Source organism: Silurus aristotelis (genome assembly GCF_946808225.1).
Source record: "Silurus aristotelis genome assembly, chromosome: 17".
Lineage (NCBI taxonomy): Eukaryota > Metazoa > Chordata > Actinopteri > Siluriformes > Siluridae > Silurus > Silurus aristotelis.
This window is the reverse complement of record NC_139590.1, coordinates 18,117,419-18,139,321: the sequence shown is the minus strand read 5'-3', so window position 1 is coordinate 18,139,321 and position 21,903 is coordinate 18,117,419. Positions and strand designations below refer to the sequence as shown.

Below are 21,903 nucleotides of genomic sequence, written 5' to 3'. Positions count from 1 at the left end.
TAATAAATGTAGTGGAGGTGGACATTTTAAAGGCAGACTAACAGGTCTTTAAGGGTCAGAATTGTAGCTGATAGACAGGTGTTCAAATACGTATTTCCGGCTGTATCATACAAATAAATAGTTTAAAAATCATATATTGTGATTTCTGGATTTTTTTTTTTAGATTATGTCTCTCACAGTGGACATGCACCTACGATGACAATTTCAGACCTCTCCATGATTCTGAGTGGGAGAACTTGCAAAATAGCAGGGTGTTCATATACTTATTTATTTATATATATCTTCTTCTTCTTTCGGCTGCTCCCGTTAGGGGTCGCCACAGCGGATCATCCGTCTCCATACCACCCTGTCCTCTATATATGCCTCTTTTACACCAACTACCTGCATGTCTTCCCTCACCACATCCATGAACCTCCTCCTTGGCCTTCCTCTTTTCCTCCTACCTGGTGGCTCCATCTTCAGCATTTTTCTACCAATATAATTCATGTCCCTTCTCTGCACATGTCCAAGCCATCTCAATCTCGCCTCCCTCACCTTGTCACCAAAACATCCTACATGTGCTGTCCCTCTAATAAACTCATTTCTAATCTTGTCCATCCTCGTCACTCCCAACGAAAACCTCAACATCTTCAGCTCTGCTACCTCCATCTCCACCTCCTGTTTTTTACTCAATGCCACTGTCTCTAATCCATACAACATTGCAGGTCTCACCACAGTCCTATAAACTTTCCCTTTCATTCTTGCAGATACTCTTCTATCACAAATCACTCCTGTCACTCTTCTCCACCCACTCCACCCTGCCTGCACTCTTTTCTTTACTTCCCTAACACACTCTCCATTACTTTGCACTGTTGACCCCAGGTACCTGAACTCCTCCACCTTCTCCACCTCTTCTCCCTGCAACCGCATCACTCCACTGCCCTCCCTCTCATTCACACACATGTACTCTGTCTTACTCCTACTGACTTTCATTCCCCTTCTCTCCAGCGCATATCTCCACCTCTCCAGTCTCTTCTCAACCTGCTCTCTACTCTCACCACAAATCACAATATCATCTGCAAACATCATAGTCCAGGGAGACTCCTGTCTGACCTCGTCCGTCAACCTGTCTATCACCACTGCAAACAGGAAAGGGCTCAGGGCCGATCCTTGATGCAGTCCAACCTTCACCCTGAACCAGTCTGTCGTACCTACTGCACACTTTACTGCCGTCACACTGTCCTCATACATGTCCTGCACCACCCTCACATACTTCTCTGACACACCTGACTTCCTCATACAATACCACAACTCCTCTATCGGCACCCTGTCGTACGCTTTCTCTAAATCCACAAATACACAATGCAGCTCCTTCTGTCCTTCTCTATACTTCTCCATCAACATCCTCAAAGCAAATAAGGCATCTGTGGTGCTCTTCCTCGGCATGAAACCATACTGTTGCTCACAGATGGTCACCTCTTCTCTCAGCCTGGCTTCCACTACTCTTTCCCATAACTTCATGATGTGACTGATCAACTTAATTCCCCTGTAGTTACTGCAGGTCTGCACATCTCCCTTATGCTTAAAGATCGGTACCAGCACACTCCTTCTCCATACCTCAGGCATCCTCTCCCCTTCCAGAATCCTGTTAAACAATCTGGTTAAAAACTCCACTGCCATCTCTCCTAAACATCTCCACGCTTCTACCGGTATGTCATCTGGTCCAACCGACTTTCCATTCTTCATCCTCTTAATCGCTGCTCTCACTTCCTCCATACTAATCCTATCTACATCCTGCTTCACCAACTCCACATCTTCCAACCTTCTCTCTCTCTGATTTTCCTCATTCATCAGCTGCTCAAAATACTCCCTCCATCTTCTCAACACACTCTCCTCACTAGTCAACACATTTCCCTCTCCATCCTTTATTGCTCTAACTTGCAGTACATCCTTCCCAGCTCGGTCCCTCTGCTTGGCCAATCGGTATAAATCCTTTTCTCCTTCCTTAGTGTCCAACCTCTTATACAGTTCCTCATATGCCTTTTCCTTGTCTTTCGCCACATCCTTTTTAACCTGCTGCCGCATCTTCTTGTACTCCTGCCTACTCTTCTCATCACTCTGTCGATCCCACTTCTGTTTTGCCAATCTCTTTCCCCTAATGCTCTCCTGCACTTCCTCATTCCACCACTACGTCTCGTTGTCTTGCTTTCTATTTCCAGATGTCACACCAAGTACTTTTCTAGCTGCCTCCCTCATCACTCCTGCAGTAGTTGCCCAATCATCCGGCACCTCTTCACCACCACCAAGCCCCTGTCTGACCTCTTCCCTGAACCTCACACTACACTCTTCCTCCTTCAGTTTCCACCATCTTATTCTTCTTTCAAACCTTACTTTCCTCCTCTTCTTCTTCGCCTCCAAAACCATCCTACAGACCACCATCCGATGCTGTCTAGCTACACTGTCCCCCGCCAACACCTTACAGTCTCCAATCTCCTTCAGGTTGCATCTCCTACACAGATAATCCACCTGTGTGCACCTTCCTCCACTCTTATACATCACCCTATGATCCTCCTTCTTCTTAAAATACGTGTTCACCACTGCCATTTCCATCCTTTTAGCAAAATCTACCACCATCTGCCCTTCCACATTCCTCTCCTTAAAACCATACCTACCCATCACCTCCTCATCACTTCTGTTCCCTTCACCTACATGCCCATTAAAGTCTGCCCCAATCACCAATCGTTCTTTCCTAGGTACACCATCTACCACTTCATCTAATTCACTCCAGAATCTTTCTTTCTCCTCCATCTCACAGCCAACTTGTGGAGCATAGGCACTGATGACATTTATCATCATCCCTTCAACTTCCACCTTCACGATCATCACCCTACCAGAAACTCTATTCACCTCCACTACACTCTTACTGTACGCTTACTTCAGAATCACCCCTACACCATTTCTCTTCCCATCCACACCATGATAAAACAGTTTAAACCCACCTCCAATGTTCCTGGCCTTACTCCCTTTCCACTTGGTCTCCTGAACACACAACACATCTACCTTTCTCCTCTCCATCATATCAGCTATCTCTCTCCCTTTACCCGTCATAGTACTAACATTTAAAGTACCAACCCGAACCTCTACTCTCCTACACTGCTCCTTTTCCTGCCGTCTCTGTAGACGTCTTCCTCCTCTCCTTCTCCTCCTTCGGCCAACAGTAGCCCAATTTCCACCGGTACCCTGTCGGCTAACGATACCTGTGGCGGTCGTTGTTAACCCGGGCCTCGACCGATCCGGTATGAAATTCTCATTTGTGATCCGCATATATGATTTGGCACGTTTTACGCTGGATGCCCTTCCTAACGCAACCCTCCCCATTTACCCGGGCTTGGGACCGGCACTAAGAGTGCACTGGCTTGTGCCCCCCTAATGGCTGGGTTATATATATATATATATATATATATATATATATATATATATATATATATATATATATATATATATATATATATATATATATATATATATATATATATATATTTATTTATTTATTTATTTATTTATTTATTTATTTATTTATTTAGCATAATTGTATTATAAAAGGTTTGTGAACAAAACAAAACCACAAATTGACCAACTCGTCACATATGGACGCTTGGTCAGGATCCCCTGGAGTCACATTTTGACGCACTGGGTATCCCTTTAGCGTTGTTTTTCAACGTGCAGGGATTCCCATAGACTTCTGTGGATCTCTGAACCGGAACCTGCGGCGTTGAATTTTGACGTGTTGGGGAATCAGACTGTAGTCCGTTTTGTGTTATGAACGGGAGCGGGACTACGACAAATAAGAATAAAAAAGAATAGCTTGCTATAAATTAATTATGGCAGGGCTACTCAATCCAGGTCATTTTTTTGTTTTTTCTCCACATTTTGTATCTCTAAAACTGCCTCTTTCTCACCAACTTCCATCACCACGATTATTTATTTATATATTTATTTATTTCTAAGGACTTTATTAATGTATTTATTGATTGATTGATTGATTTATTTATTTATTTATAAATTCATCAGTGGCGCTGACGTCATTGTATGGAGATCCCATGCTCCATTGCGATTTTCCACTCGGTAAGTAGAACAGTTCATTAATGTAATTGGAAACAATCCCTACAATTTACGGAACAAAAACTGTTCAATCAGGTCAAGAAGTTGTGTTTAGAAGCTGTAGAAGTGAAAGGAAGCAGTTTTGTGATGCAGTAAATCACAGCAGACATTATAAAAATATAACTTGCTGAACCAAATGTGTAGTAGGCAGGCTAAGATAGATAATTACATTCAAGTTTGTTTATTTGTTTTTCCACATTTAATCATGCAAGGAAATAGAGGAGATTGTATGATATTTGGAAATTGTGTGTTTTAAGTTACCAAAATGACAGTAGCACTTTAATACTTTAGCCATTTATAAATGTTCAGATGAGAAACAGTGTTGCCAGATTGGTGTGTTTTCAAGTAATTGTTCAAAATCTACACAAAAAACTCTAGTAAATACACAAATCTTAGCAATAACAATACAAATTAATTTTGAAAATTATTTAATTAAAAAGCAAATTAAGCGTTCTTATCTAAAGAAGGTTAGGTTGTAACTACGTTGTAAACTATTTTCTATGTCTGTCATTTGGCACATCAGAAATATCAAAATCCCACCTGTCTAATCCCATTTTATCCCACATAGTACAATTTAAAACCATCACAAACTGCCCAATCTGCCAACACTGATAAAGAAAAAATTGGTAAAAATGTAAGGTGTTCAATTCTGAATTCTAAATCTTTCTTTTTTCTCTCATCAGGTCCTTCAGATTTTCCAACATTCCTCTTTTATCTTTTGTCTTTTTTGAAGACGTCTTTATAGCTAAGGATGAAAATGTGACAAGATTTGTGGACTACATTCACAAGGCATTCAAACATGTACTGTAAAATCGCAAATGATTAGACTTTATACAGGAGTACAATTGCCTCCAACTACGAATTTTGTTTACGAGAGTCTTATTTTCATCAACTATTTTCTATATTATAGGGCAGTGGAAGAGGTGTTTGTGGAGGGGAGTGGTCAGCAGCCAGAGAGAACTCCCAAAGATCTGCAAGCAAGGTAGACGAGGAGGTACCGGAGCTTGCGGTGTGTCGGCATGGAGTGCTACTCTGTGCGTTAAATATGTACACGGGGGAAATTTTTGCTTATCCCCTGTATGTGCAAAAATGGCTGACTAGTAGGCAAATCACTTTTTTTGTATAAATGTGACCTGCAAATATTGGCCTTACCTCCAAAGAATTGCAAAAAGCTGCCCAGAGCTCCAGCACCTTCTTAACATGAAGCCCTTTCTTTCAGTATTCCATGCCAAAGCCCATGATTTTAAGTGCAAAGTAGGTGAACTTTGCAATGAGATTAATAAAATCTGATTGAATATCAAAACTTTCAGCATTATATTATTATTTTTCATTCCTAATCAGGTAAAATGGAGTGGAGCATATCAGGATGGGGCTGGTTTGACACTAGGAGAGGAGGTGAAACAGTGCAATGCTTTCCTCTCCAGGATTGCACTGACCACAAAACATATGTCTAAAGCAGGTGAAATGACCTTCTACTGCACTTGTTACATCATTACAGGGGGAATATGGTAATATGATATTTTCTGTGTTTGCAGGGCGCACAGACATGCTGACTCTCATGGCCATGCGCTGGAATCAACAAAAGTTCAACAATTTGGCCCCTGCACTGAGCCGCCGATATCAGAAGGTAGGATAGAATCAGTAGAATTAGTTCTAGATGCTCATTAATGAATATCATTCATTTTTGAAGCTGTACAGGGTTATTCAAAATGAATGAACCGATATCATGACTCATTGCTTCAGTTCTCAAGCATCGTCATGGAATGAGTCAGTGACCTTCCATGTGCAGCCAGTGAGCATTCAAGATGGCGCCGTGAGGTCGGCTGCCGTCACGACTGCTCCGGCTACGCTTTCTCTTTTTTTGTTTATTTTATACTTTTATTTAAGTAGTTACACTTCCATCTACACAAGATGGACATTAATAGATATGACAGAGACACTCTTATATCTATTGGTGTACAATGCACTCACCTTTCGCCATTTTTAAACCCGGACCCATGCTGGCCGAGTGAGATCCTGAGGGAGAACAAAGGACGTGACTCGTACCGGCGTCCGCGAAGGAAACAAGCCGGCGTCAGGAACAAGCTGAGGGCACGCGCACACCGCGCTCCCTTACCCAGTATCCTGTTAGCCAACGTCCAGTCACTGGAGAACAAGCTCGACGACCTCAGGGCAAGGGTCAAGTTCCAGAGAGACATTCGGGACTGCAACCTTTTCTGCTTCACCAAGACATGCCTGAACCCAGCGGTACCGGACCACGCCATCCAGTTTTTCTCGGTTTACCGCATGGACAGAACACTGGATTCGGTGGAGTGTGTCTGATGGTGAACAACCACTGGTGCGACAGCGCGAGCATTGTTCCTCTTTCACGCTCCTGCACACCAAACCTGGAACTACTGACCATCAAATGTCGGCCCTTTTATCTACCTTGGGAATTCAGTTCGGTCATAGTCAGTGCCGTTTATATTCCACCTCAAGCGACATGGACACTGCAGTATGGGACTTACATGAGTCACTAACACAACACCAAATACAGCATCGGGACGCTGCGCTCATTGTGGTCGGAGATTTCAACAGTGCCAACCTCAAGCGCGCACTCCCGAACTTTCATCAGCACATCACCTGTCCCACCAGGGGCGAAAGAACACTGGACCACTGCTATACAACATTCAAGAATGGCTACAAGGCACAATCACGTCCACCGTTTGGGAAATCGGACCATGCTGCCATCTTCCTCATGCCTGTTTACAAACAAAGGCTGAAACAGGAAGCTCCGGTTCAGAGGGAGGTCGCGCGCTGGACTGACCAATCGGTGGCCGCTCTGCAGGACGCTTTGGATGACGCAGACTGGGACATGTTCCGGCGCAGCTCTGATGACGTCAACATGTTTACGGAAGCGGTTGTGGGATTCATCGGGAAACTTGTGGATGATATGGTGCAGAAAACCACCATCAGAACGTTTCCCAACCAGAAGCCGTGGGTGGATAAAACCATCCGCGACGCTCTGAGATCCCGCTCCGCTTCCTACAACACTGGGCTCGCCACCGGGGACATGGAAGAGTACAAGGCTGCGTCTTACAGTGTTCGCAGAGCAGTGAAGGATGCAAAGCGGCGCTACGGGAGGAAACTACAGTCACAGTTTCAACATGGTGTCTCTAGGAGCCTGTGGCAGGGACTAAGGACAATAACGGACTCTAAAATGGTGAATGCAGACGCTTCTCTGGCAGACGTGCTAAACACCTTTTACGCTCATTTCGAGGCTGCAGCTAACCACCGTACAACCAGCGTGCACGCCGAGAGAGCCGGAGAGGTAAACACGTTCACCATCTCAGAGCATGACATGAGTAGGGCATTCAAGAGAGTGAATACCAGGAAGGCAGCAGGACCAGATGGCATCACAGGTCGGGTTCTGAAAGCCTGCGCTGACCAGCTAGCACCGGTGTTCACCGAGATATTCAACCTCTCCCTGGAACAGTCTGTTGTCCCCTCATGTTTTAAACAGTCCACCATTGTTCCTGTCCCAAAGAAACCCCAGCCCACCTGCCTCAATGACTACCGCCCTGTAGCTTTGACCTCAGTAGTGATGAAGTGCTTCGAGAGACTGGTCAGAGACTTCATCACTGCATCACTACCAGACACACTGGACCCATTACAGTTTGCGTACCGTCAGAACCGCTCTACTGAGGACGCTATTGCTCATCTCCTCCACACCACGATGAGCCTGGACTACAGAAAAGGGAATTATGCAAAGATGTTGTTCGTGGACTACAGTTCAGCGTTTAACACCATAATTCCCTCCACACTCACCTCTAAGTTGGAGGTCCTGGAACTCAGCCAGCCGCTGTGTCAATGGATCTCTAACTTTCTGACAGACAGACCACAAGCCGTACGGGTGGGAAAACACACCTCATCCACCCTCACCCTCAGCACTGGAGCTCCCCAGGGTTGTGTTCTGAGCCCCCTGCTGTACTCTCTGTACACATATGACTTTGTGGCCACATCCAACTCCACCACCATCAAGTTTTCTGACGACACTGTTGTGGTAGGCTTGATCAACAACAACGACGACTTTAAACTACCCGCTCAGGTGCTTAAGACTTTCTACACTTGCACCATTGAGAGCGTTCTGACGGGTAGCATCACTTCCTGGTTTGGGAACAGCACCATGCAGGACAGACGAGCCCTCCAGAGGGTGGTGCATTCAGCTGAACGTACCATCGTCACCGAGCTCCCTGACCTGCAGGATATCTACAGCACGCGGTGCAGGACCAGAGCCAGAAAGATTGTGAAGGACCTCAGCCATCCCAACAATGGACTCTTCTCTTTGTTGCGTTCAGGGAAACGCTTCCGCTCCCTTAAAGCGAACACAGAGAGAATGAGGAGGAGCTTCTTCCCGCAGGCCATTCGGTGTTTAAACCAGGAAACACCCAGGATCTAAAAGCTGGTCCACTCTCTTAATCATCACACTTCTTCTCTGTACAGATCTCACCTTTCGCACCACGACACTTTAAACTCTGGACTTGCACAGAAAAGTGCACTTTATATTTATTTATTTTATACCACACCATACCGCACACGGACACTTTATGGACACTCTATACCACACACGGACACTTACGGACCCTTACACCACACCATACCGCACACGGACACTTACGGACCCATACACCACACCATACTGCACACGGACACTTTATGGACAACCCACCACTAAAAGTGTCTATTGTTTACACTTTGGTACACATTGTTTACTGTTTCACTGTCTACTGCCATAAGGATTTTCTTTGTATATAAATTTTTCTTTTTTCCCTTTTGTTTACATACATATCTTTATATATCCTTTATACCTTATATTTTATTTTATTTTATATAGTTTTTATACTTTATTTATCTGCTTTTTTTTCTTTCTCCCCACCCTATTGTTCTTCAAGAGTTTGCTTGTTTTCTATCCGATCTCTTGATCAATTTTGATAAAGTGCTGCTTGTAGGAGATTTTAATATTCATGTAGATGATGTAAACGATGCTCTAGGATTATCATTTGTCGATTTATTAAACTCTTTTGGGGTTAAACAAAACGTCACCAGACCAACTCACCGTTTTAACCACACACTAGACTTAATAATATCCCACGGAGCAGACGTCTCCGATATCGATATTTTACCTCAGAGTGATGACATCACAGACCATTACCTTATACTGTACACACTACCGGTAGAGCAGATTAGCCATGTTGCACCACGTTATCGACCTGGTAGGACTATTGTTCCAACCACTAAGGACAGATTCATAAATAACCTGCCTGATTTATCTCAATTTCTCACTAAACCCATAACTGATAATAATCTTGATAAAATAACTAACAACATAAACCTTATCCTCACTAGCACATTAGACACCGTTGCCCCCATCCGGTTAAAAAAGGTTAGAGAACAAACACCTGCACCTTGGTATAATAGTCAAAGCATGCCCTCAAGAGAACAACACGTAATCTGGAGAGAAAATGGAGGAAAACTAAATTGGAGGTATTTAGAATTGCGTATAAAGACAGTATGCTCAGCTACAGACAGGCGTTAAAAAGCTGCTAGACTAATGACCTGTTTTTAGCTTCAGACCAAGGCTTCATCTTGCTGTTGGTTCTACTAGATCTTAGTGCTGCATTTGACACTATAGACCATGATCTCCTCCTAGATCGCCTACAGAATTACATCGGCATTCAGGGACAGGCATTAAGCTGGTTTAAATCTTACCTGTCCGATCGTTACCATTTCGTAGATTTAAATGGAGAGCTATCCAGGCTAATGCAAGTAAATTATGGCGTGCCGCAAGGTTCAGTTCTAGGACCCCTGCTCTTCACAATATACATGCTTCGGTTAGGAAATATTATTAGAAGGCATGGAATTAGCTTCCATTGTTATGCTGATAATACTCAGCTATATATCTCATCTAAACCAGGCGATAATTAACTCGGATAACTGAGTGTGTTAAGGAAATAAGAGATTGGATTACCCATAACTTTCTACTTTTAAATTCCGATAAGACTGAGATTTTGCTCATCGGCCCAAAAACTAGTATACAGAAGCTCCAGCATCTCAACCTGCATTTAGACGGATGTTCTGTAACCACTAGTTCAACGGTAAAAGACCTGGGAGTTATTTTAGACAGCAACTTGTCTTTCAATTATCATATCAACCAAGTTACAAAAACAGCCTTCTTTCACCTTAGAAATATTTCTAAGTTAAAAATCATGTTGTCTATATCTGATGCAGAGAAGCACGTCCATGCATTTATGACCTCCAGAATAGACTACTGTAATGCGTTACTAGGTGGATGTCCTGCATCATTAATAAACAAGCTTCAGTTAGTCCAGAATGCAGCAGCCAGAGTTCTCACAAGGTCAAGAAAATATGATCACATAACCCCAATCCTATCGTCCCTACATTGGCTTCCGGTTAAGTTTCGAATAGACTACAAACTATTACTTCTTACTTATAAAAAACTAAATGGTTTGGCTCCTATGTATCTATCCACTCTTTTAACACGCTACAATCCGCCACACTCCCTGAGATCTCAAAACTCTGGGCTTCTAGTAGTTCCTAGAATAGCAAAGTCCACTAAAGGTGGTAGAGCATTTTCACTTTTAGCTCCTAAACTCTGGAATAGTCTTCCTGACAGTGTTCGGGGCTCAGACACACTCACCCAGTTTAAGTGTAGATTAAAAACATATCTTTTTAGCAAAGCCTACACATAACACACATCACATATCATAACTTTGTGCTCCAGAACATCTGATCACATGCACATTATCAACTTGTGCTGTTAATATCATGAACAGCAGCTACGCTAATTCCTCTCCACTGCTTCTCTTTCTCTTCCCATCCCGAGGTTTCCTGAGCTTTGGCCAGCTCCAGTCACCTCCCACTTTGTGATGATTACGGACCTTTGAAGAAGTAGTGCCGAACTCGCAAACATCCCGAACCATCTAGAGACGTACCAGTGCCATTTGGATCCCGCTACATGTGTGGAGTTTGACATTGGACCTCCTGGAGTGTTTAAAGGCTCTGGCATGGAGAAGCTGATGCAAGATCTGTGATGATCACAAATGCTGAGCTTATAAAACTAGGAGCTACTAACCATATAGACTATAAGACTGCAGAAAGAACATTACTTATAATCTTATGCTCCAGTAATCATGTTAGTTCTCACTCTCCAGTGTTCTGTATTGTTGAAAGATTTATGATCAAACTCTTGATGTCACCCAAATGAGGATGGGTTCCCCTTTTGAGTCTGGTTCCTCTCAAGGTTTCTTCCTCATAACATCTAAGGGAGTTTTTCCTTGCCACAGTCTGGACCAATAATTGCTTCCAGTAGTGTCTTGCAATGAAGACCAGAACATTGACGGTAGTGGTGCTAAAATGGATGAGGAAGATTAGAGCAGTGAGAAGGAGAAGAGAACTATTAAATATGAAGAACAGAAAAACAATGATGAATAGAAGTGGGAGCAAGATGCAGTCACTATTCTTATCCCTGTCTCTGTACAACTTATAGATCTGCATGGAATGCAACATGAAAACATGCTGAAATCTACATTTCTGCATTTATTCAGTATTCTGCAAGTCATAGCCCTTTTTCAGCTAATCCAAGAGTGTTACTTTAACAAATATAAAAAAATATAATTGAACTCGATCTTGATAATCTTGATTTTTGTTCTGTGTTCCAATAACATGTGCACTTATGATACTTTGCAGTGGCAAAACTTGGGATGACACCTGGGAGCCTGCCAGCGAGTTCCAGCATTTTTTGCCCGAGTCTCCATATACCAACCAGCTTTCAGAATGTCAATTTTGAGGGTTTTGTCGTTGTTGTTGTTGTTCTTGTTGTTTTTTGTTATTGCTGTAATTCATTAAAGTTTTTGTACAGTGCATACACTCTTTTAGTACTTTTATTTGTTGTCATTTTAAACACCTTTTGCATGTTTTATGAACTGTGTAACAGCCAGGTGGTGTAACATGGAGAGGACATGCTACAAACATGCTGTTATAATGTTTTTTCCAAAGACATGTTTTTAATGATTTTTGCAGAGCAGTTTTATTATGGGTAAGTTTCCATGAACTGTCTCCTATGCCATGCATGAATAAATACCAAAAAATAAATATAAAAATATATTTAGTGTTACATTTTTCCCATTTATATATTTCTTTTCATTTAGCCTAAAATAGAATGTTTATTAATAAGAATAGTTATTAAAATGTACATATTTTACTAAAACTGATTGCCTTATTTGCATAAAATTTTATTATGAATGTATTTAAGTATCTAGTTGAGAGAGGATACTTTAAGACATTTGTTGTAATAAAACTTTTTATATATATGTATATATTATAGTATTAATATAATATATATTCATATATATATATATATATATATATATATATATATATATATATATATATATATATATATATATATATATATATATATATATATATATATATATATATAAGATTATTGATTAGTGAATGGTATGAACCAGAGGGTGACAGCTGTATACGGTGTGTGTGTGTGTGTGTGTGTGTGTGTGTGTGTGTGTGTGTATATATATATATATATATATATATATATAAAACCTGTTGCAGGAAGAGATTCGGGGCAGGCTTGCAACACTGAGGAGAGCTGAAAACCTCCTAAGGAAGCGCAGAAGGAAGGAGCAAACAAGATCTCGCTTCTACAAAGATCCATTTACAAAGGAGAAGAGCGGAAGTCTCTCAGTGTCAAAAGCCGACCTGGAAGAACATCTGAAAAACTCCTGCACAGATGACAGACATCAGGAAGAAGTTACACTCCCACATGACATGCCACCAGTCAACCCACCAGAGCATGAGCTGGATATCAGTCCACCCAGGTGGACTGAGGTAGAACAAACCGTGCGTAGAGCAAGGGCCGCATCGTCTCCAGGCCCCAATGGAGTTCCATACAAGCTCTACAAAAATGCTCCAGCTGTCCTGCGATTCCTCTGGAAACTGATGAGAGTTGTGTGGCAGAAGAAGGAGATACCAACATCCTGGCGAAGAGCCGGAGGGATCCTTATCCCAAAGGAAAAGGACTCGGTAGAGATCGGGCAGTTTCGGCAGATCAGTCTTCTAAATGTGGAGCGGAAAATCTTCTTCAGCGTTGTCGCTCACAGGCTGGCAGGATACCTGCAAAGAAACAACTTGATCGAAACGTCAATTCAGAAATCAGGCATCTCAGTCTTCTCCGGTTGTGTAGAACATGCTAGTGTCATCTGGCATCAGATCCAGGTCGCCAAAAAGGAGGGAACAGATCTTCACGTGGTGTTCCTGGATCTTTCAAATGCATTTGGTTCAGTCCCTCACAGCCTCCTCTGGACAGCCTTTGACTACTTAAGAGTTCCAGCAGCTCTTACAACCCTTGTCAAGGCCTACTTTAAGGACGTCCAACTCTCTGTGACAACAGCAGAGTACACAACAGTTTGGCAACACCTGGAAGTGGGAATTATGGCCCCACTGGCCTTCACCCTGGCAATGGAGGTCATCATTCGGGCCTCTAGATGGACAGTTGGCGGACAGCAAATAAGACCTGGGCTGAAGCTGCCGCCAGTCAGAGCTTACATGGATGACCTCACAACTCTCACCACAACCAAGTAGCACTGTACGGCTACTAAGTAAGCTCCAGGGCAACATCGAGCGGGCTCGCATGAAGATCAAGCCGAGCAAGTCCAGAAGCATTTCCATCATCAAGGGAAAGCTGTCAGACCACTGGTTCCACATCGGCAAGGAACCCATCCCAACTGTCTCAGAGAAGCCAGTGAAGAGTCTAGGTCGGGGGTATGATGTCTCCCTTAAAGACAAAAAGCAAGTACAGCAGCTTAGGAAGGAGGTAGCCAGTGGCCTGAAGAACATTGACAGAACCCTGCTTCCTGGCAAGCTAAAGCTCTGGTGCATGCAGTATGGACTACTTCCACGTCTCCTATGGCCACTAACCCTCTACGAAGTCCCACTCTCAAAGGTGGAAAAGCTGGAGAGACTGGTCGGCTCATACGTAAGGAAGTGGCTTGGCATTCCCAGGTGCCTCAGCAGTATTGGACTTTATGGCAAAGGGATACTGCACCTGCCCATTTCCAGTCTGGTAGAGGAGTACAAGTGTGCCAAAGTCAGACTGGAGATGATGCTACTGGATTCGAGTGATCCATTTGTAGCCCAAGCGGCCCCCATCTTGGCCACCGGAAGGAAGTGGACCCCGATGGCTGCAACTGAGCAGGCAAAGGCAGCACTCAGACACAAAGACATCGTGGGCCAAGTGCAGGAGGGGGGGAGTGGTCTTGGACTTGGGCCCAGTACACCAGTGTGGAGCAAGGCCTCTCCATCTCAGAGACGCAAGACGCAAGTCCAGGAGGTACGGCGGGAGGAGGAAGTAAGAAGGTGCGCCCAGGCAGTGGCACAGGCAAAGCAAGGGCAGTAGATGGCATGGGAAGGAGTGGAGAAGAGGAAGATATACTGGATAGAGCTGTGGGAAATGGAGACATTCAGGGCAAGCTTTACCATCCGGGCTGCCTATGATGTCCTGCCTTCTCCTGCAAACCTAAGCCAATGGTATGCTGAGGACCCCATGTGCCCTCTATGCCCAAGGCTAGCAACACTGAAGCACATCTTAGTTGGATGCAAGAGCCCAAGGGCGTTACACCTGGCGGCACAACCAGGTGCTGAAGTTTCTTGCTGCAGTGTTGGAAAATCGACGGACAAATGTGAATGCCCTTCCTCCCCCATCATCCCAGTGGCAGCCAACACCATTTGTTCGGGAGGGTGAGGGTCAAGCCAACCTCACCACCATAAGATCAGACTATGGTCAGCTGGGTAGAGCACGGGACTGGAAGCTGCTGGCAGTCTTGAATAAGAAACTATGCTTCCCAGCTGAAATTGCAGCCACCAACCTGCGACCAGACCTTGTTCTGTGGTCAGCCTCGCTCAAAGTTGTCTACATCATCAAGCTCACCGTTCACTGGGAGGGTGCAGTGGAGGAGGCCCATGAACGGAAATGGCTGAGGTACGCTGAACTTGCAGCCGATGCATAACAACAAGGCTACAAGGAAAGGTCGACCAGCAGGCGGTCACAGACCTCTCTGCAGCTGCGGAAAAGGGAAAAAAACAGTGGCTGTGGGTAAAGAGAAAAGACTTCGCCTGGGTCTTTAAGCAAGTTGATGGCATCTAGGGAGTGAACCTGGGACGCTGGGATTCACTGCTGAACCCTCTGGAGGTGTCGTGGGCCTATCAGCGAAACACCCAGGAAGGAGGGCGCCCACTTGACAACCCAAAGGGTGCCATCACTCAGTGGACCCCAGAGTCTTAGTGGTGCCTCAGTATACTAAGTTGAGAAGGAGCCACCTCAGGAGAAGGAAGGACTGAGGAGTACTGTGGCAGAGGGTGCCACCACTGAATAGACCATCCCACAGAGTCTCATCGGTGCCTCAAGTATGTTTCAAGGGATATCAACATCAAGTCTTACACAACAGATCTATACACACACACACACACACACACACACACACACACACACACACCGTATACAGCTGTATGTATATATATATATATATATATATATATATATATATATATATATATATATTCCTTATACTGTATACAGCTGTCACTGTATACAGCTGTTCATACCATGAAAATCAATAGGTTTTAGAAAAAAAAAGATTCACTAATCAATAATCTAATCTACATAAGGTTAGCTCCAAATAGAAATCTATAACTGTAAATTGTATTTTTAATGAGAAGAAATAAATATATAACTGACCTGTTATAACCCACCTGAAGCCGGTAGATCCTGTAATTACTATATTTGGACAAATAATTAAATGAAGTAAACACTAAGTTCAATGAACAAATGAATATCTAAATATGTTCATTGTGCAAACCTTTGATATATTTGAGAGCCAGGTTAAAATGTGGCATTTTACTTAGAACACTTTTTAAAACACCTTTTATTTTTACAAACTGTATATATACGCTATATTTAAAAGCATTCACTCGTCTGCCTTTTCACAAGGTTTAAGAGTGTGTTCGTAAGAATTTTTGACCATTTCTCCAAAAGCGCATTTGTGAGGTCACTGATGTTGGACAAAAAGGCCTGGATTACAGTCTCTGATCTAATTCATCCCAAATGTGTTCTATCGGGTTGAAGTCAGGACTCTTGTGCAGGACAGTCGAGTTCTTCCACACTAAACTCACTCATCCATGTCTTTATGGATCTTGCTTTCTGCACTTGTGCTCAGTCATGTTGGAACAGGAACAGGCCGTCCCCAATCTGTTCCGACAAAGTAGGTACTGAACTGTCCAAAATTTCCTGAAGCATTAAGTGTTCCTTTCACTGGAGCTAAGGGGCCGAGCCCAACTACTTAAAAACAAACCCACATAATAATCCCCCTCCACCAACCTTTACACTTGGCACAATGCAGTCAGACAAGTACCGTTCCCTTGGTAGTGAAGCGTAAATAGTCACTCCAGAGAACAAGTCTTCACTGCTCTAGAGTCCAGTGGTGGCATGCTTTACACCATTGCATCCCAGGCTTTGCATTGCACTTGCTGATGTAAGGCTTGGATGTAGCTGCTCGACCATGAACTTTTCTGTGCACTGTTCTTAAACTAATCTGAAGGGCACATGAAGTTTGGAGGACTGTAGCTACTGACCCTGCAGAAAGTTGATGACTTCTGTGCACTATGTGTTTTAGCATCCTCTGACCCGCTCTGTGGTTTTACATGTTCTATCACTTCGTGGCAGAGTTTCTGTCGTTCCCAATCGTTTCCAATTTGTTATAACACCATTAACAGTTTACTGTGGAATATTTAGTAGTGAGGAAATTTCATGACTGAACTTATTGCACCGGTGGCATCCTGTCACGGTACCATGCTGGAATTCACTGAGCTCCTGAGAGCAGCCCATTCTTTCACAAATGTTCGTAAAAGCAGTCCACATAATTGGAACACCTGAATAGCAAAACAGCAATAAATGAACTTGCATTTAGTGTTGGGAAATAAGGATTCCTCTTTTTCATAATAGATTTCTTTGTCTTGCTTGTCTATGTCCTTATTATAATCTGCTTATTCCATGTCTATAAACAGGTTTCAACTGTTATACAGTACCCTAATCTAGAACACAGGCATGTGGCCAGTTGTTTTTCCTCAGCCCAGGGATGAAGACCTAAAATTTCATTTGAAGTGTTTAGATGCAAAAGCCTGTAAGTGGTGTTTACAATTTTCTTCTGAAATGGACATTTTCTCAGGCTCCTTTGTTCTGTCCATTAATTCCACATTAATGGCATTAAATAAGTTATTTTTATTGCCATTCAAGTGAATAAACTGAACATAAACATTGGCACCTAAGAAAAATGCTCATTTTATTAAAAAAAAACGAAAAACAAATGGATTAGAGACTTTTGCACCTGAACTCTTCATATTTCCAATATGAATCAAATTTCCTTTGATTTTTATTACTCATTAAACTCATGATTATTTAGTGTTGTAGTTGGTGGAGGTCATTTTCAACTATTTTGTATAGACAACTGTATCTAATTATTCTTTTTTTACAAAAACTTACAAATCTAACGAGTTATAAATCTTTGTTGGCAAATATTTTTTTTCTTTGCATATTAACTAATTATTTTGGCTGGCTGTATTTATTCTATATGTGTAAACTACTGAGTAGTTTTATTCATACCAAAATGTCGTATTTTATAAGCTCAGTAAAAAGTATTTTGCAGCCTAATACTTTACAACTACAAAGAGCCATGAGAAGTAACAAATCATCTAGAGTACAAGTACCTGAAATCTATACTTTAGTACAGTACAGTACTTAGCCTTACAATAACACACTTCATTTCCATCACTGACTGGTTGTATTTCTATTTATTTGAAAAAAGAGACTACACTTTGATTATACTTATAAAATGACACAAAGCAGATTTTATTACACACTTTAGATTAAGGGTTAAGGTCACTGGTTCACTGTCAAGAAAAGAAAGTCACTTTCACTGTCATAGTCATCAGCTGACGATTTGTTTAAAATGTTGATGTTCTCTGCTCCAGACAAAACATGCAGGTAACAGTCTCTTGCTTGCACCCTCATACATTTTACATTGCTTTCTGTGGATGATGCTCTGCAGACCTTTCAAACCTTCTTCGCTTAGGCCACATTGTGGATCTTAAAAAGAAGAACAAAATAACATTAAGCCTCCATTAGAAACCTTATAAACAATGATCATTGTTGTGTATGTTTATTAGGGCTTTTTACTTTAATGATTAGACAGGACATGTCCTATTGAGTTATAGGAATATGCACTAGTCAAAAAAAGCAGACTCTTACTAATAGTAAAATAAAGATAATCAGACAGTTGTGATGGCTGAAATAACTTAACTTATAACATTCTTTTTCAGCTATGGAACTGGAACTGTGTTGAGTTCATTTTCCAGAAAAAAAATGCGGCAGCCCTAATGCTTATGTTTGTGCTATATATTACAAATTCTTACTTTTCAGACTCTCGCTGGCAAACAAGCAGGACAGTTCTCGGAGGGTCTCAGCATGAGTTGAAAGATATTTCCAATGTTGATTAATCTCTGCAACAAAAATTTTCTGCTCCTCCTGAAGTCGCCTTCGTGACATGATGATGTCGAATGCCTTTCTTTTTGTCCTTAAATCAACAGTGTCTGGAATGCATGAGAAAAACTTACATCATATGGGGTTGCAGATTGACATTTGTGGCATTGTGGCTGATGTGTCATTATATAAAAGAATTGTCAGAAGACTAGTGTACATACCACTGTGTGGTAGCTGCCATGGCCAAGCTGTCTCACCAGACAAAATGGTTTCCAAGCACATAGTTTTTGTTTTTGGAACCATTATGTTGTATTTCTCCACAACTGATGTCAGGATCCCCTTCTCTTCCCTGATCTTGCGGCGGATCCTGGCACGACCTTTGTTGCCATCTGTATCTTTATAGAGACGCTGGGAACGCCTCTTGATACTCACCACCAGCACCTCAATTCTGCTGGCCAAAGCATCAACATCATTTGTGGTGGTGGTTGTTGTTGTTGCTGAGAAGAAATTACAACAAGAGTAACAATTACAATTATTTACAACTAAATGTATTACTAGTAACATTATATATATAAAATATATATATATATATATATATATATATATATATACACAGTGTATACACACACACACACACACACACACACACACACACTAGTTATTTCCTCACCATCTGCCCACTCTTTAACATCATTGACCCAATCTTCCAATTGGCTCTCCGTCACTGTCAGTTCGACTTTCATGGACTCTAGGTTTTGCAGCTGGCTTTGCAGAGAGCTTTCGTGGTCTGAAATGACAAGAAATCACAGATAGTATAAAAACAAACAAATCCTCAATATACAGGGTTAATTAAAAAAGAATTAACCGATTTCATTACGCAATATTTTATTAAAGAAAAGAAAACTCCAGCCAAGTCACAAGTATTAAATTCACAATCAACTTATATAATTCACGGTCACTGACTCATGCCATGACGATGCTTGGGAACTGAAGCAATGAGTCATGATATCGGTTCATTCGTTTTGAATAACCCTGTACAGCTTCAAAAATGAATGATATTCATTACTGAGCATCTAGAACTAATTCTACTGATTCTATCTTACCTTCTGATATCGGCGGCTCAGTGCGGTGGCCAAATTGTTGAACTTTTATTGATTCCAGCGCATGGCCAATCAGAGTGAGCATGTCTGTGCGCCCTGCAAACACAGAAAATATCATATTCCCATATTCCCCCTGTAATGATGTAACAAGTGCAGTAGAAGGTCATTTTACCTGCTTTAGACATGTGTTTTGTGGTCACTGCAATCCTGGAGAGGAAAGCATTGCACTGTTCCACCTCCTCTCCTAGTGTCAAACCAGCCCCATCCTGATATGCTCCACTCCATTTTACCTGATTAGGAATGAAAAATAATAATATAATGCTGAGAAAGTTTTGATATTCATTTGCAGATTTTATTAATCTCATTGCAAAGTTAACCTACTTTGCACTTAAAATCATGGGCTTTGGCATGGAATACTGAAAGAAAGGGCTTCATGTTAAGAAGGTGCTGGAGCTCTGGGCAGCTTTTTGCAATTCTTTGGAGGTAAGGCCAATATTTGCAAGTCACATCCATACAAAAAAAGTTATTTGCCTACTAGCCAGCCATTTTTGCAGGTACAGGGGATAAGCAAAAATTTCCCCCCTGCACATATTTAACGCACAGAGTAGCACTCCATGCCGACACACCGCAAGCTCCAGTCCTTCCTCGTCTACCTTGCTTGCAGATCTTTGGGAGGTCTCTCTGGCTGCTGACCACTCCCGTCCACAAACACCTCTTCCACTGACCTATAATATAGAAAATAGTTGATGAAAATAAGACTCTCGTAAACAAAATCTGTAGATGGAGGCAATTGTACTGTATAAAGTCTAATCATCTGCGATTTTACAGTACATGTTTGGATGCCTTGTGAATGTAGTCCACAAATCTTGTCACATCTTCATCCTTAGCTATAAAGACGTCTTCAAAGATGGCCTGTTCTTCAGATCTATAAAAAAGAAAAAAAACAAACAAACAAACAAAAAAAAAAAAACAACATACAGAACAGGTACACAAAATTGAATGATACATTCCAATCTAATTTAACTTTACTAGGCACATTAAATGGATATTTCTTCCTATTAATATTGTTTCAACAGTGTGACATTATGCACAATTCTGGTATACCTAGCTGCATTCTTGAAGCGGTAAATCTTGTGGTTTCCATCTACTGAAACTGCCAGAATATCTAGGGTGCATGCAGGACAGATGAAAGGCTGTCCACCTCAATACGGACAGCCTCCCACTCAAAAAAGCTTTTCTGAAAACTGTCTCTGGAGATCTTGCCAGTCTATTAAAAGCAAGGAAACCAACAGCTAATAATGTAAAATAAATGCATTAGCATCCAACACCTTTCTACCCAGAATACAGAAAGATTACCAATACTGTAGGATAAATAAATGTAATACTCACACGACCAAATCGGACAGTTCGCTGATCCAGCATTCTTGAAAAAGCTTGGCAGGACAGTCCTGGTGCTGCCATCTTAATTTCTTCAAATAAAAAAAAAAAGACATCTGTGGCATAAATTGTGGCAAAGTTAAGGGTCGAAGGCCAGTAGTCACTTCGATTTAGCTCGACCACTCCAGCAGCCCAAGTGGCTTGGCATGCCTCACAACTCAACTCAGGCAAGCTTAGATCAAATCATCCTGAAAAAATCTAAAACATTTCCACTTTAATGTAAACCTTAAGTGATTAATCAGGTTTTGGATTATTTTAACCTTTTTTTACATGACTTTTGTATACTCAAAAGTCATGTGTAGATCTTACATACAGACCTGTGCCAAACTTATGGAGGTAGAGCATGTATGGATTTTTATCTTCACACACTTACCATTCATTGTGATCACAGCAACAGTCTTTCCTGGGCTGACCCTCAATGACTCTGGTGAACAACCGCAAATTTTGTCAGGAACCTCCACAGGCACACTGAACAAGATCAAACGTGAATTAAGATCATTTGGATTGACGGAGTAATATAACATTGGAACGATTCTATGGTATTGAAGTACATTGCTGTAAAAATATACAGAGATGCTCAAAAAGCTAACTGACACGAAGTATCCACATAAATTT

At 42.0% G+C, this 21,903-nt stretch overlaps 1 long non-coding RNA gene across 1 annotated transcript; it reads right to left on the bottom strand.

Moving 5' to 3' along the window:
- Positions 1 to 9,119: 9,119 nt before the first annotated feature.
- On the bottom strand, positions 9,120 to 11,469 carry LOC310740462. The gene is made up of 2 exons (XR_014537661.1): positions 11,397 to 11,469; positions 9,120 to 9,584 (listed from the first exon to the last, which is right to left on the bottom strand). It is a non-coding gene; the product is annotated as an uncharacterized lncRNA (long non-coding RNA).
- Positions 11,470 to 21,903: the final 10,434 nt, after the last annotated feature.